Source organism: Rhinatrema bivittatum, chromosome 2 (genome assembly GCF_901001135.1).
Source record: "Rhinatrema bivittatum chromosome 2, aRhiBiv1.1, whole genome shotgun sequence".
Lineage (NCBI taxonomy): Eukaryota > Metazoa > Chordata > Amphibia > Gymnophiona > Rhinatrematidae > Rhinatrema > Rhinatrema bivittatum.
The window spans coordinates 247,591,104-247,604,110 of NC_042616.1; the positions used below are offsets into that span (position 1 = coordinate 247,591,104).

At 41.9% G+C, this 13,007-nt stretch overlaps 1 protein-coding gene and 1 long non-coding RNA gene across 2 annotated transcripts in view; one reads left to right on the top strand and one right to left on the bottom strand.

Annotated features, from left to right (window-relative positions):
* ANO10 (anoctamin 10) overlaps window positions 1-13,007 on the bottom strand; it is a 536,131-nt gene that overhangs the window by 288,354 nt on the left and 234,770 nt on the right. The window lies entirely within an intron of this gene.
* LOC115084465 overlaps window positions 8,463-13,007 on the top strand; it is a 40,105-nt gene continuing 35,560 nt past the window's right edge. Inside the window, exon 1 of the long non-coding RNA XR_003854567.1 lies at window positions 8,463-8,521. This is a non-coding gene — a long non-coding RNA (uncharacterized LOC115084465). The remainder of the gene's footprint in view (window positions 8,522-13,007) is intronic.

The following is a 13,007-nucleotide window of genomic DNA, read 5'->3' on the forward strand; positions in this document are numbered from 1 at the left end:
GTGTAATAGCTGGAGGGCCAGGAGGCAGGGGAATCACTGCCAATTCATGATTCCTTGTGCCTTTAAAGAGGATAACTTGAATGTGAAACACCACTGCCCTTGAACTAGACCAGGGATAAGCAAACTTTTTGTCAGTGGCCCCCCTTTCCATCTATGCAATTGGTGGGTCCCCCTACCCAAAATGAGTTACATTATATATACACATTCACATATATTATATATTCACATTTCCAAAAATTTGCCCACTCCCTATCTGGAAAATTATAGGCTTTCATTGTTCTACCTTATTCAACAAATGTTGTCCGCACTCTAAGACTTGTAAAAGTCACTGCCACACTCGCTCACAAACCTCATTATAAAAACATGCCTGTTAATACTCTTTTAAAAATGAGATTAAACGATATAGGCCATGTCATTTCAAACAAAAGCACATCCCAAGTACTAACAGTTAAATGCCTCTTGGGAACAGTAGCAGTGCTGATGGGTAGGTTACCAGATAAGATTTGCAGTTCAGCTTTCTACTGCTAAGGATGTATTAAGTGTATTTAAATGTTATTGTCCAAGAGTATCAAAAGGATAAAATCATAGCATCATGAATATGCTCAAGTACAAAATCTTGCCTTTTCCTTCCAGCCTTCCTACACCTATTTCTCTACCTGGATCATGTTAAAAAGATGTGCTTTCTTTCTCTTTTTACAAGCTGGCCAATACTTGACTGGATGCAAACTCACAATTATAAACTTTAAATTAAATTCTAACCTAAAGTAGCACACAGAATTAATTGAAGCTCTATTTTCTTAGCACACACACAATTATTAACTAAAAATTAAATACTAACCTTAAACTAACACACAATATACACAGACAATAATAGTTAAATTCTCCAACAAATGTTTTGCAAGATTTAACACTTTCCCAGCAAGTCCAACTTCCCACCAGCAAATGCAGCTTCTGTTGCCAGCACACCCTCAGAATAGAGGTTTACTCAGTTCTTGCCTCCCTATATATCTGTGCTTCTAAGGCAATTACTTAAAAAAAAAAAAAAAGTTCAAAACAATCTCCTCTGTTGGATTCAGACCGCAAATTCTTTAATAATTGACCTTGTCATCTAATCTCCCTTTTTCTTTATAGCAGTATTTGACCCAGTACCTTTTCAGATCAAACACTAGTGATTACTTACCCAGGAACCAGTTCTCTCACCTTCTCAAGTCAAGTGAGTAACCTTTGCAAACACAATTATAAACTTAAAATTAAATGGTAACTTTAAACTAGCATGCAGAATTCGCAGAAGCTTTCACTGTTCATTTATTTATTAAAAAAAATAAAGTGTAACCCACACTATCGATACTTCTAGGTGGCTTCACAGATCACATCCATAAAAACATACAGAAATTTAAACATAAAAACAATACATCATTTACTGTACCAAGATTAGGGAGGCATGGTAGAGATGTGGCATTCATAGCTTGAAATTCAATCAAACTAAGCAGAGCCCCCTGTTCCAAAGCACCTCACAATAGAACATCATCTCTCCAAGAGTTCTTTGAGTTATCCCTGAACTCCCCAGAGTTAGGGGTTATGGGCAACTTCAATCTAAATATCACAACTTAAGCATCCAAACCTGCTGATCTTCTTTTCACTATGTCAGCTCTAGGGCTCATGCAGATAATTACAGCCCCTACTCATGAAAAGGTCCACATATTAGATCTTGTACCCATCATGGGACTCAATACACGGGAATACCAGAACCCAGGCATCAAGATAACACCACTATCCTGGACCAATCACTCCCTAATCAAATTCTCCTTAAACATCAATAAGTTATGCAGGTGTCCTCCTAGGAGAATCTGTAAAGAAATCCAAAACAAAAGTCAAACCACCAAGAACCTTCTAGAGGCACAAAAATACCAACAGGTTGAAGAGACACTGACATCAGTTACAAAATAAGGAGTCAAATGGAACACAAATCTAGCTATGGGCCTAGAGAAAACTGGCCCACTTAAAGTTCAGTGTCCCATTCATCAATGCTTCCCATGGTACTCACTGGAACTTTGGACCCTAAAACGCCTAGGATGGAAATTGGAACAGAGATGGCATAAATTTCAGCTGGAGGAAGACAAACAAAAATGCAGATTATACATGGTAACTTACCATCAAGCCATAAAAGCAAAAAAACACTACTTTTTTCAATGTATTCACTCAAATTAAACCAAGAAGCTTATTTGATAAAGTAAATGACCTGCTACAACATAAGAACATGCCGTACTGGGTCAGACCAAGGGTCCATGAAGCCCAGCATCCTGTTTCCAACAGAGGCCAATCCAGGAGACAAGTACCTGGCAAGTATCCAAAAACTAAGTTTATTTCATGTTATCTTTGCTAGTAATAGCAGTGGCTATTTGCTAAGTCAACTTAATTAATAGCAGGTAATGGACTTCTCCTCCAAGAACTTATCCAATCCTTTTTTAAACACAGCTATACTAACTGCGCTAACCACATCCTCTGGCAACAAATTCCAGAGTTTAATTGTGCATTGAGTGAAGAAAACCTCTCTCGGATTAGTTTTAAATGTGCCACATGCTAACTTCATGGAGTGCCCCCTAGTCTTTCTATTATCTGAAAGAGTAAATAACTGATTCACATCTACCCGTTCTAGACCTCTCATGATTTTAAACACCTCTATCATATCCCCCCTCAACCATCTCTTCTCCAAGCTGAAAAGTCCTAACCTCTTTAGTCTTTCCTCATAGGGGAGCTGTTCCATTCCCCTTATCATCCCCTTATCCCCTTCTCTGTATCTTCTCCATCGCAATTATATCTTTTTTGAGATGCGACGACCATGGATGGCTGGATCTAATTTAATCAGATAATGGAATAAGGTCTTAGAAAGTCTCTGAATAGCTTAGTTTATGAACAACTGCATGCAGCTTTAATCCATGCCCTTCCAAGCTAGTGAAACTAGTAAGTGAAAGCCTCACAGAATGGGCCAAAAATTAGTGAACACTTCTCTATCTGAAGAACTCATGCAAAATTCTCTATAAAAGGCTGTAGGCCACCCACTTCTGTAAAAGACGTTCCTTAATACTACCATCCACTATCAACTTTCTTTTTGTGTGAAAACTCATAAGAGCAGGTGGTCTATACCAAACTCAACTACTGGCTAGAAAACAACTGGATTGACCTCGTGTCAATCAGAGTGCAGACCTGGATATGGAAAAGAGGTAGTTCTCATCTCCTGGCTGGACGATCTCTACAAAATCCATGACAGGGGATCTTGCCTCGATGTCGGTGCTGCTGGACCTTTTGGCAGTGTTTGACATTGTAGATCACACTGCTATCCAAGTTCAGGCCTGAATTCACCATTCTAATGCAGAATGGTGAATCCAGCGAAAATGGGGGGGCGGGCCTGCGAAAGACGGCAGCCATTGCATCACCGCGGTGTTATCGCTGCCGGCTTTCGCACCCAATAGCGCCACCGTGAAAGGTGGTGCTATTGGGCACGCTACTGGCGAAGATAACTGTGCTTACCTTGTCGCCGCCCAGCGAAGACATCGCAGCATCCGCCTCCTCACTGCCTCGACTCCTCCAGTCGTCACCCCGACTCCGCCCCCTGAAAGCTATCATACGCGATAAGTGATGTAAAATGACCCCCTCAGAAGGAACCCAAAAACTGGGACTCTCACTGATGGTATCTGATTTCCTGGGAACAACCTCCCCCTACCTCTAACCCTTTGTCTGTTGGCTGCATAATCTTACATGTATTTATTTATTTATTTAAAGACTTTTTTATACCGAAGATCATGTACAAGTACATATTGCTTCGGTTTACAGAGAACCAACAGATGGAAATTACAGCAAACAATATGAACAAAATTGAACAAAAATTGAACAAGAATAGAATTGAACATGGATTACAAGAGGGGATTAAGGGGAATAGCGAAAAGGTAAACATGAGAATCAAACATGGAATACATGATAAGGAGTAAGGGGATCTGGCCATGCATTCAAGTTTGGACTAAAAATAATAAACTTTGTCTAAACCCAAATAAAACAGAGGTGCTGGGGGTTCAAAACACAGGCAGTCAGATTCTTGATGCTAAAATCCCTTTCTGAGAATATGAACTCTTCTTGAAAATTCAAGACAAGAGCCTTGGTGCCCAATCTGATATATACAGGGGTCAAGGTTGCTTGTATATACCATGTACATTTATGTTGTTGAGTGCATCACTACAATATGCTTCTATATTATATATTTCATTTATCTAGATCTACTGATTGTATCTGATATATGTATGACTTTATATATTTTCTCTTTTTCATTTATTCTCTCTCTACTGTAGTCTATTCTGCCCTCATCCAATGCTATGGACTTCTTATGTGCTTTGCCTGATTATACCCTAATATAAGACTGTAGGGTTCACTTCTCGTGCCACCGATGGTCAGTCTAACTTGTTGTACTCTGCCTTGAGAGACTTTCTTCAAAAAGGTAGATGATAAATCATAATAAATAAATACGCTAAAGTTGCTGTGCAATAGCAGGAAGACTAGTGGACTAGGATAACAGGAGATTATCAGTCAGCATCTGTTTAAATGCAACAAAGATCAACTGCAAAGATGCAACTCTGACTTACAAAACTGCTTATCAACACATCTGATATAGTTCTTGAAGTCTTAATGAATTTGCATGCGATAGATTTGCATGCACACTACCTCTACTGTAGATCCATCCATTGCCTGCATATTCATTAAGGATATCCTGAAAACCTGACCTATTTTGCAGCCCTCTAGGCCGAGAAATGAGTACCACTGGTGTAGTCAGTAAGAGGTGTCTGCCTTCTTGTTCTCTTTTGAATTGTGCCCTTGTCAGAAGTCAGTGACAAAGTATGCAGCAGAATCCACAGATTCATAGGAATCGGACAGATGCTGTGGTGTGATCCTGGAGCTGGGCTGAGTGGGGGAAGGGAGTTACTAGCGTTGTGCCTCAGGGATCAGTTCTTGGATTGGTTCTTTTCAACATTTTCATCAGCCATATCACGAAAAGGTTTGTATTTTTGCCGATGATAAAATCTGCAACAGGGTAGACAGCCAGGAAGATGTAGAAAATGTGAGGAGGGATCTAGCGAAGCTTAAGGAATGGTCTAGAGTCTGGCAGCTATGATTTAATGCTAAAAAAAACTGCAGAGTTATGCATTTAGGATGCAAAACCCCAAGGGAGAGTTACAGTATTGGGGGGAAATTCTTTTAAGTACAAAAGAATGGGATCTGGGGGTGATTGTATCCAATAATCTTAAGGTGACAAAACAGGTGGATAAAGCAATGGCAAAAGCCAGAAAGATGCTTGGGTGCATAGGGAGAGGGATGGTCAGCAGAAAAAGGTAGATATTGCCCCTGTGAGACCTCATTTGGAATAATGTCTATAATTCTGAATCCACACCTTCAAAAGGATATAAATCGGTTGGACTTGGTCCTGAGGGTGGCTACTAAAATGGTTGGTGGTATTCATTCTATAGCATATAGGGATATACTTAAAGATCTAAACATGTAAGGCCTAGAGGAAAGGCAAGATAGGGGATATATGACAGAGACATTTAAATACCTCCAAATTTTCCATGCACAGAAAGCGAGCTTCTTTCAACGGAAAGGAGGCTCACGAACAAGGGATCATAGGATGAGAGTGAAAGGGGGTAGACTCAGGAAATATTTCTTTATTGTTTCTATATATACAACCTTAGCTGGGATTTGAACCAGTGACCTAGAGGTGAAAGGTGACCATTTTCCTGAACCATCCAGTTCCCATGTCAGAGGTTGTTCCTTGTGAACATTCTGGAGAGTTTAGGATGGTGAAGCAAAGCTGCAAATTTGTGTTTCAGAATTCTCAGGGGGGCTCCTGAGAAGAAGAGAGGTGTTTCCCAATATCTGAACACACTTATTAGATACCAGAAAGTTTGTGAAACATATGATTCAAATTAAACACATTATAAATGGGTAAATGTAACATCAGGACTTGCTAGAGACAAAGTTCCGGGATGTAATAAATGATTGCTTCATGGAGCAATTGGTTCAGGAACCAACAAGAGAGGGAGCTATTTTAGATTTAATTCTTAGTGGAACATAGGATTTGGTGAGAGAGGTAACTGTGGTGGGGCCACTTGGCAACTGTGATCATAACTTGATCAAATTTAAACTAATAACTGGAAGGGGGACAATAAGTAAATCTGCAGCTCTAACACCAAACTTTCAAAAGGGAAACTTGATAAAATGAGGAAAATAGTTAGAAAAAAACTGAAAGGTGCAGCTGCAAAGGTTAAAAGTGTTCAACAGGCTTGGGCATTGTTTAAAAATACAAACCTATAGGCGCAATCCAGATGTATTCCACGCATTAAGAAAAGTGGAAGGAAGGCAAAACTGTTACCGGCATGGTTAAAAGGGGAGGTGAAAGAGGCTATTTTAGCCAAAAAAAATCCTTCAAAAATTGGAAGAAGGATCAATCTGAAGAAAAAAGGATAAAACATAAGCATTGTCAAGTTAGGTGTAAAACATTGATAAGACAGGCGAAGAGAGAATTTGAATTGAAGTTGGCCATAGAGGCAAAAACTCATAATAAAAACTTTTTAAAATATATCCGAAGGAAGAAACCTGTGAGGAAATCGGGTGGACCAATAGATGACAGAGGGGTAAAAGGGGCTCTTAGGGAAGATAAGGCCATTGCAGAAAGACTAAATGAATTCTTTGCCTCCGTGTTTACAAATGAGGATGTTGGGGAGATACCAGTTCCAGAGATGGTTTTCAAGGGTAATGAGTCAGACAAACTGAATGAAATCACTGTGAATCTGGAAAATATAGTAGGCCAGATTGACAAACTAAAGAGTAGCAAATCACCTGGACCAGATGGTATACATCCTAGGGTACTGAAGGAACTAAAAAATGAAATTTCTGATCTATTGGATAAAATTTGTAATCTATCATTAAAATCATCTATTGTATCTGAAGACTGGAGGGTGGCCAATGTAACCCCAATATTTAAAAAAGGCTCCAGGAGTGATCCGGGTAACTGTAGACCAGTGAGCCTGACTTCAGTGCCGGGAAAAATAGTGGAAACTATTCTCAAGATCAAAATTGTAGAGCATATAGAAAGACATGGTTTAATGGAACACAGTCAACATGGATTTACCCAAGGGAAGTCTTGCCTAACAAATCTGCTTCATTTTTTTGAAGGGGTCAATAAACATGTGGATAAAGCTGAACCAATAGATGTAGTGTATTTGGATTTTCAGAGGGCGTTTGACAAAGTCCCTCATGAGAGGCTCATAAGAAAACTAAAAAGTCATGGGATAGGGGGTGATGTCCTTTCGTGGATTACAAACTGGTTAAAAGACAGGAAACAGAGAGTAGGATTAAATGGTCAATTTTCTCAGTGGAAAAGGGTAAACAGTGGAGTGCTTCAGGGATCTGTACTTGGACCGGTGCTTTTCAATCTATATATAAATGATCTGGAAAGCAATATGACGAGTGAGGTTATCAAATTTGCGGAAGTCCATTAACTGCTTTTAATCAAGTTTCCTTAGGGAATAGCCACTGCTATTAATTGCATCAGTAGTATGGGATCTTCTTAGTTTTGGGTAATTGCCAGGTTCTTGTGGCCTGGTTTGACCTCTGTTGGAAACAGGATTCTGGGCTTGATGGACCCTTGGTCTGACCCAGCATGGCAATTTCTTATGTTCTTATATGTTCTTAAAAAATGTTTCTAATAATTTCTTACCTGAGGATGGTACAGTTCAGATCCTATAACTATGTGTGCTTTTACATTGAAATGTCTGCAGATGCAGTGGAAGGGCATCACAGAGCACCCTCTCCACGAGACAGAAACCATGTAGAATTTCAAACTACTGCTAGCCGACAATTTTCTATTACCTTGTCATTTCTCTGAAAGCGCACAATTCCACAGCTCACAGCACTGCAAAATCTTGAGGAAACAGACATGCAGCAGGAATAGATTTCAAGAATGTCATTTTACCAAGTTGAAAGGGTTCTGTAATTTTTACTTCTAAGATACTAGAAAGAATTACCGCTAGAAAGTGATAAGGTCTTACGCTGACTTTATCAGTCTGCATGTTACATCAATGTCCAAGGGTAAATCTGTAAAACAAGAAGCCTGCAGCAGTGAGATGAGAGAATTAAGGATGCGGCTGCTTCATGCACAACCAACACAAGGTCAGAGATGATTACAGTCAGAAGTAGGGGTATGCTCACTAGTAGCAATGGAGAGAAAGGCAAGCCTAAATGCAAAATTGAAAGTAAAAAAATAAATAAAAATCAGGAGGTAAGGAAAAACAACTGATTTTGTATAAACTCTGAAAAATTCACGGTCACCGTTTCTTGGGGGGAAAAAAAACAGAATTGCACCTCCAATAACCGTGATACGTCTGTCTAATAGTAAGCATCACTGAGGCCTTTCTGTTACTAGGTGACTGCTGAGAAAGAAGACCGCAAAAGGGGCTGTGTGTTCTGAATAAACAAAGAGGTGAGGGCTAACTGATTCCTACACGTGCAAGTCTAGACATGTCACTTGATAGAAGTACGTACTTTTTCTGATACACCAGTTCTACAGATCTGTTTTTATACTTTGGTGATGGCGAGGGTAATGGTAGGGGTCGGGAGATATAGGTATGGGAATGAAGGCATCTTTCCTGAGGAGGCATCCAGATCCCACTGCTACTATTGCATTACAGAGCGAGGATGCTCACAGATCCAATGCTATGATACCTTTTGTTCAATGAACCGAAAAGGAGGTTACATTGCATAACCTTTAAGGCCACAAACCACATCTGTCCACCCTGCCCCTTTTCTTCAGATGTACAACTCTGCACCAAAAACTGGGGGTCGATATAATCCAAACTTTTTCATTACCCAGCGTCTTTTCAAGGTTTCGATTTGTTTACCATTGGCAGATTACACATGTTGATAGCACCAGTTGGCACTCCATAAACTGCTAGAATGCTGCTAAGGAGATGCGTTACTCTATGCAGTCTGTAAACTCCTTTCAGTAGGGACTGTCTCTTGTGTGCATCCATACAATGCTGTATATGTCCAGTAGCACTTTAGAAATAACAAATAGGAATATTAGTAGCTGAATGTACCTAAACAAACCTTTGCTATTATTAAATCGTTGTTCAGTTTCAGCTGCTCTTATTTTGCATATTTCTTTATGGAAAACGTATCTAATATTCATTATGAGATTCAGCTCAAATTAGCTAGCTATCCTAGTCACAAGATAATACTTAGCTGTACTGCACAGACTGACGGTTGGCATAAAATCCATCCGGTTAACAACAAGGGCCTCAAGGGGTTCTTAGCATTGTTGCAAGTGACTAAGTTCAAACCCACAGGACCCTTTGCCCATCTTCACTAGTGAAGTTAGCCAGACATGGATAGTTAGGAGATTAGCAGCCTAATTTTAATTCCCCGGTGCGTGCTAATACCGGGAGCTATGCGCATGGCCTGGCCGCACACATGCCGAGCACATGCCGAAAGCGGCCCGGCCATGCGCTATCTCCCAGTACACGTGGAAGAGCCGGGTTTGTAAAAAGAGGTGAGCCGGGGGAGCGCTGGAGGGGCGGGAGCCAGCTGGAACAGCACCAATAGGATTCCTTTAGCCAGGTAAACTTTAAACCTAACCAGCCATCTTTTGAATATCGCCAGTTAAGTTTAAAGTTATCCGGCTAAAGTTAGCCAGAGATGAAGGTTCATTCTAAGGCAAGGGTCCTAGACTTCAGGAAATCTTTCTCAAAATGGGGAGTACCTCAAGGAGTCGTTAGCTGGATGGGAAAATCTAGGGGAAGTAGGACAGTGGTAAAAACTAAAAGGAGATATCTAAGGACAACTAATCTTTTTCAGGCCGATACAAAACGGTGCGCTCGGCTGAGCGCACTGTTCAGCCCGTTTGGCTGTGTGTTTTAGACGCGCTATTATTACCCCTTATACTGTAAGGTGTAATAGTGCGTGGGAAAACGTGCGGCCAACCACCCCCCCCCCCCCCCAAAACTAATAGCGCTCATCACATGCAAATGCATGTTGATAAGCCTATTAGTTAGTCACCCGAAATACAGAAAGTAACGCCTGCCCCTGTGACTTAGTGAGGGCAAAGGTAGCGCCGGCGCCATTTTGAATACTGGTAATACGGCCCGAGTGCAGGAGGTCGCTCCCGGACCCCCGCTGGACTTTTGGCAAGTCTTGTGGGGGTCAGGAGGCCCCCCAAGCTGGCCAAAGGTCCCTGGGGGTCCAGCGGGGGTCCGGGAACGATCTCCTGCACTCAGGCAGTATTTATAAAATATTCAAAATGGTGCCGGCGCTACCTTTGCCCTGTCACATGGTAAGGGCAAAGGGCCATCGGCGCCATTTTTTTTAGCGCAGCTGATGGCCTGGGAACGGGAGAACGCTCCCGCGGCCCCCCTGGACCACCAGGTATGTATAAAAAGTTTTTTGGGGGGGTTGGGAGAGTGGGGGAGGCTAAGGGGGTAATTTTAAAGGGTCGGAGTGGGTTTTCTTTTAATCGGGCCATCACGCCGGGACCCCCCCCACTGGACCACCAGGTAATTTAAAACATTTTGGGGGGGTTCGGGAGGGTGGGGGATTTGTTTTAAAGGGTTGGGTGGGTTTAGGGGTTGTTTTGGTGTGCCGGTTTTCCCGGCCTCCCCCCTCCCCTGATTTACGATTTTTCACAATAAATCGGGGGAATTTCTATTGTATCGCGACTCTAATGATTTCTGACGATTTAAAAAATATCTGACGATTTTTTTAAATCGTCAAAAAATGATTCACATCCCTAATAAACAGGATGAAGTCAGTCCAGAGGGTGGTTACTAAAATGGTCAGTGATCTGCTTTCTAAAGCATATGGAGATAGACAAAGATCTAAACATATATACCCTAGAGCAGAGCTTTCCAAACTTTTCATGTTGGGGACACACGTTTTAGACAAACAATTTCTTGACACACTAATTCAGTCTACTAGCAAACCAGAGGTTAAAGGTTAAACAAACAAAATGTATTTCGACAATTTATGTATGTTTCCTTAAATATATACATAAATGTTTGTGGATTACATAAGGTTACACCCACACTGACCCCCAGGCAGCTCCCAGTCATTCTCACACCGCTCCCTCCCCACTCCCCAGGCAGGCACCAATTCATTCTCACACACATACACCACACACAGGCAGGCACCTATTCTCACCCAGACAGACCCAGGAAGACACCCAATTGTTCTCAAACACAGATACAGCCTCAGGCAGACTCCTATTCATACACTTTCACACACTGAAGGCAGACCCCCCTCTCTTTCTTTTGCCAGCAACCTCGGAGCCTCTCTCATTCCTCTGCTACTGCTTTCACTGCTGCCATGTAGATATTTGGGGAGGTGCTGATTGCTGCTACTGGCACTGAAGCCCGTTCTGCTGCCTCCTCTGTGCAGGCCCCGTGGTATTAAATATTTGCGGGCTTCCACTTCCTCCATGCTGATCTCGTACATTGCGAGATCGGCATAGAGAAAGTGCTACTCTTGCACAGTCCCAAAGATAACATATGCCAATCACTAAAAAGTAATTTTTTTTACCTTTGCTGTCTGATCTTAGTTTTCTAATCGGTTGGTCACAGGCTTTTTTTTTCCACCTTCCCTTTCTTATTTTTTTGCCATTTCCTTTTACAGGGTATGTTTTTTTTCTATTTCTTTTCTCTCCATCTGTCTTCTTCCCTCAAACACACAATCAGGTTCTCATTCTCACAGTGGCCTACTACCGGGTTTCCTCCTCTTCTCGGGCCACCGCAACGTGAGATATGCTTGCGGGGCCCATTAACGCTGCTCTTCTCCTGTACACGGCAGATGCTCCTCCTCCTTCCTGTCCACGTGGCTCCAGCAACGTTTTTCTTCCGGGGCTGCGCAGGCAGGAAGGAGGAGGAGTGAATGTGACCCTTTTCTTCGGGCCGTGGTGAGGGTAAGCTCCACCACGGCCCCGCCGACCTTCCTGCTGTAGTTACCTGCTTCCGCCGGCCCTGCTGCTATGTGGACCGGGCGACATACCTTCACAATGCAGGCGACGCACTAACATGTCGCGACACACAGTTTGGAAAGCTCTGCCCTAGAGGAAAGGCGAGATAGGTTGATATGATAGACACAAACAAATATCTCAAATTTTCATGCTCAGGAGGGGAACCTTTTTGAATGGAAAGGAGGCTCTAGAACGAGGGGACATGAAATGAGGTTGAAAGGAGATAGAATCGGGAAATATTTCTTTACAGAGAGGGTGGTGGATGTGTGAAGCAGCCTCCCAATGGAAGTAGTGGAGACAAAAACAATATCTGAATTCAAGAAAGCATGGGATAAATAAAGGGGATCTCTAAGGAAATGATGAGAATTATAAGGCTAAATGAATTGGACAGACTGGATGGGCCATATGGTCTTTTTCTACCTTCATGTTTCTCTGTTTTTAACTTTAGATTTAACTGACTAGCTTCAGTAGAATATAACCTGTTAGGTGGCATAGTGTTTAAACAAAAAAAACAAAACAATTGAAATGTAGGCCTGCAGCCAGATTCCCCAAGCCCCAATCAATATTTTCAAAACAGGTCCTGCTCTGCTGAGCACCCAACACCCTCTTCCAAAACCGCTTAAAAAGTAATTATATAGGGGTCCAGTGGGCACCCTCCTAGATTCAGCAAATGCTGAAGGTAATGTGCCTTCCTCTCTAACCCCCCTCTCCCCACCTCATCCCAAATCCAACCTTTCCACCCACCCCGTTCCTTCAGATAATCCTCTTCTGCCTACATCACGGTTCTCATAGCACAATGCTGGCAGCTTTCATCGCTGCTGTCATAGAAAAGTTGGAAGCATAGAACAGCAACTGCTGGTAGCTCACACTTCCAGTATTGCTAGGTAGAGAGTGCATTGCACAAATCAATTCCTCTTGTACCTTTCATCGATTCAAACAGCAGAAAATCTTCAGTGATGTCAGC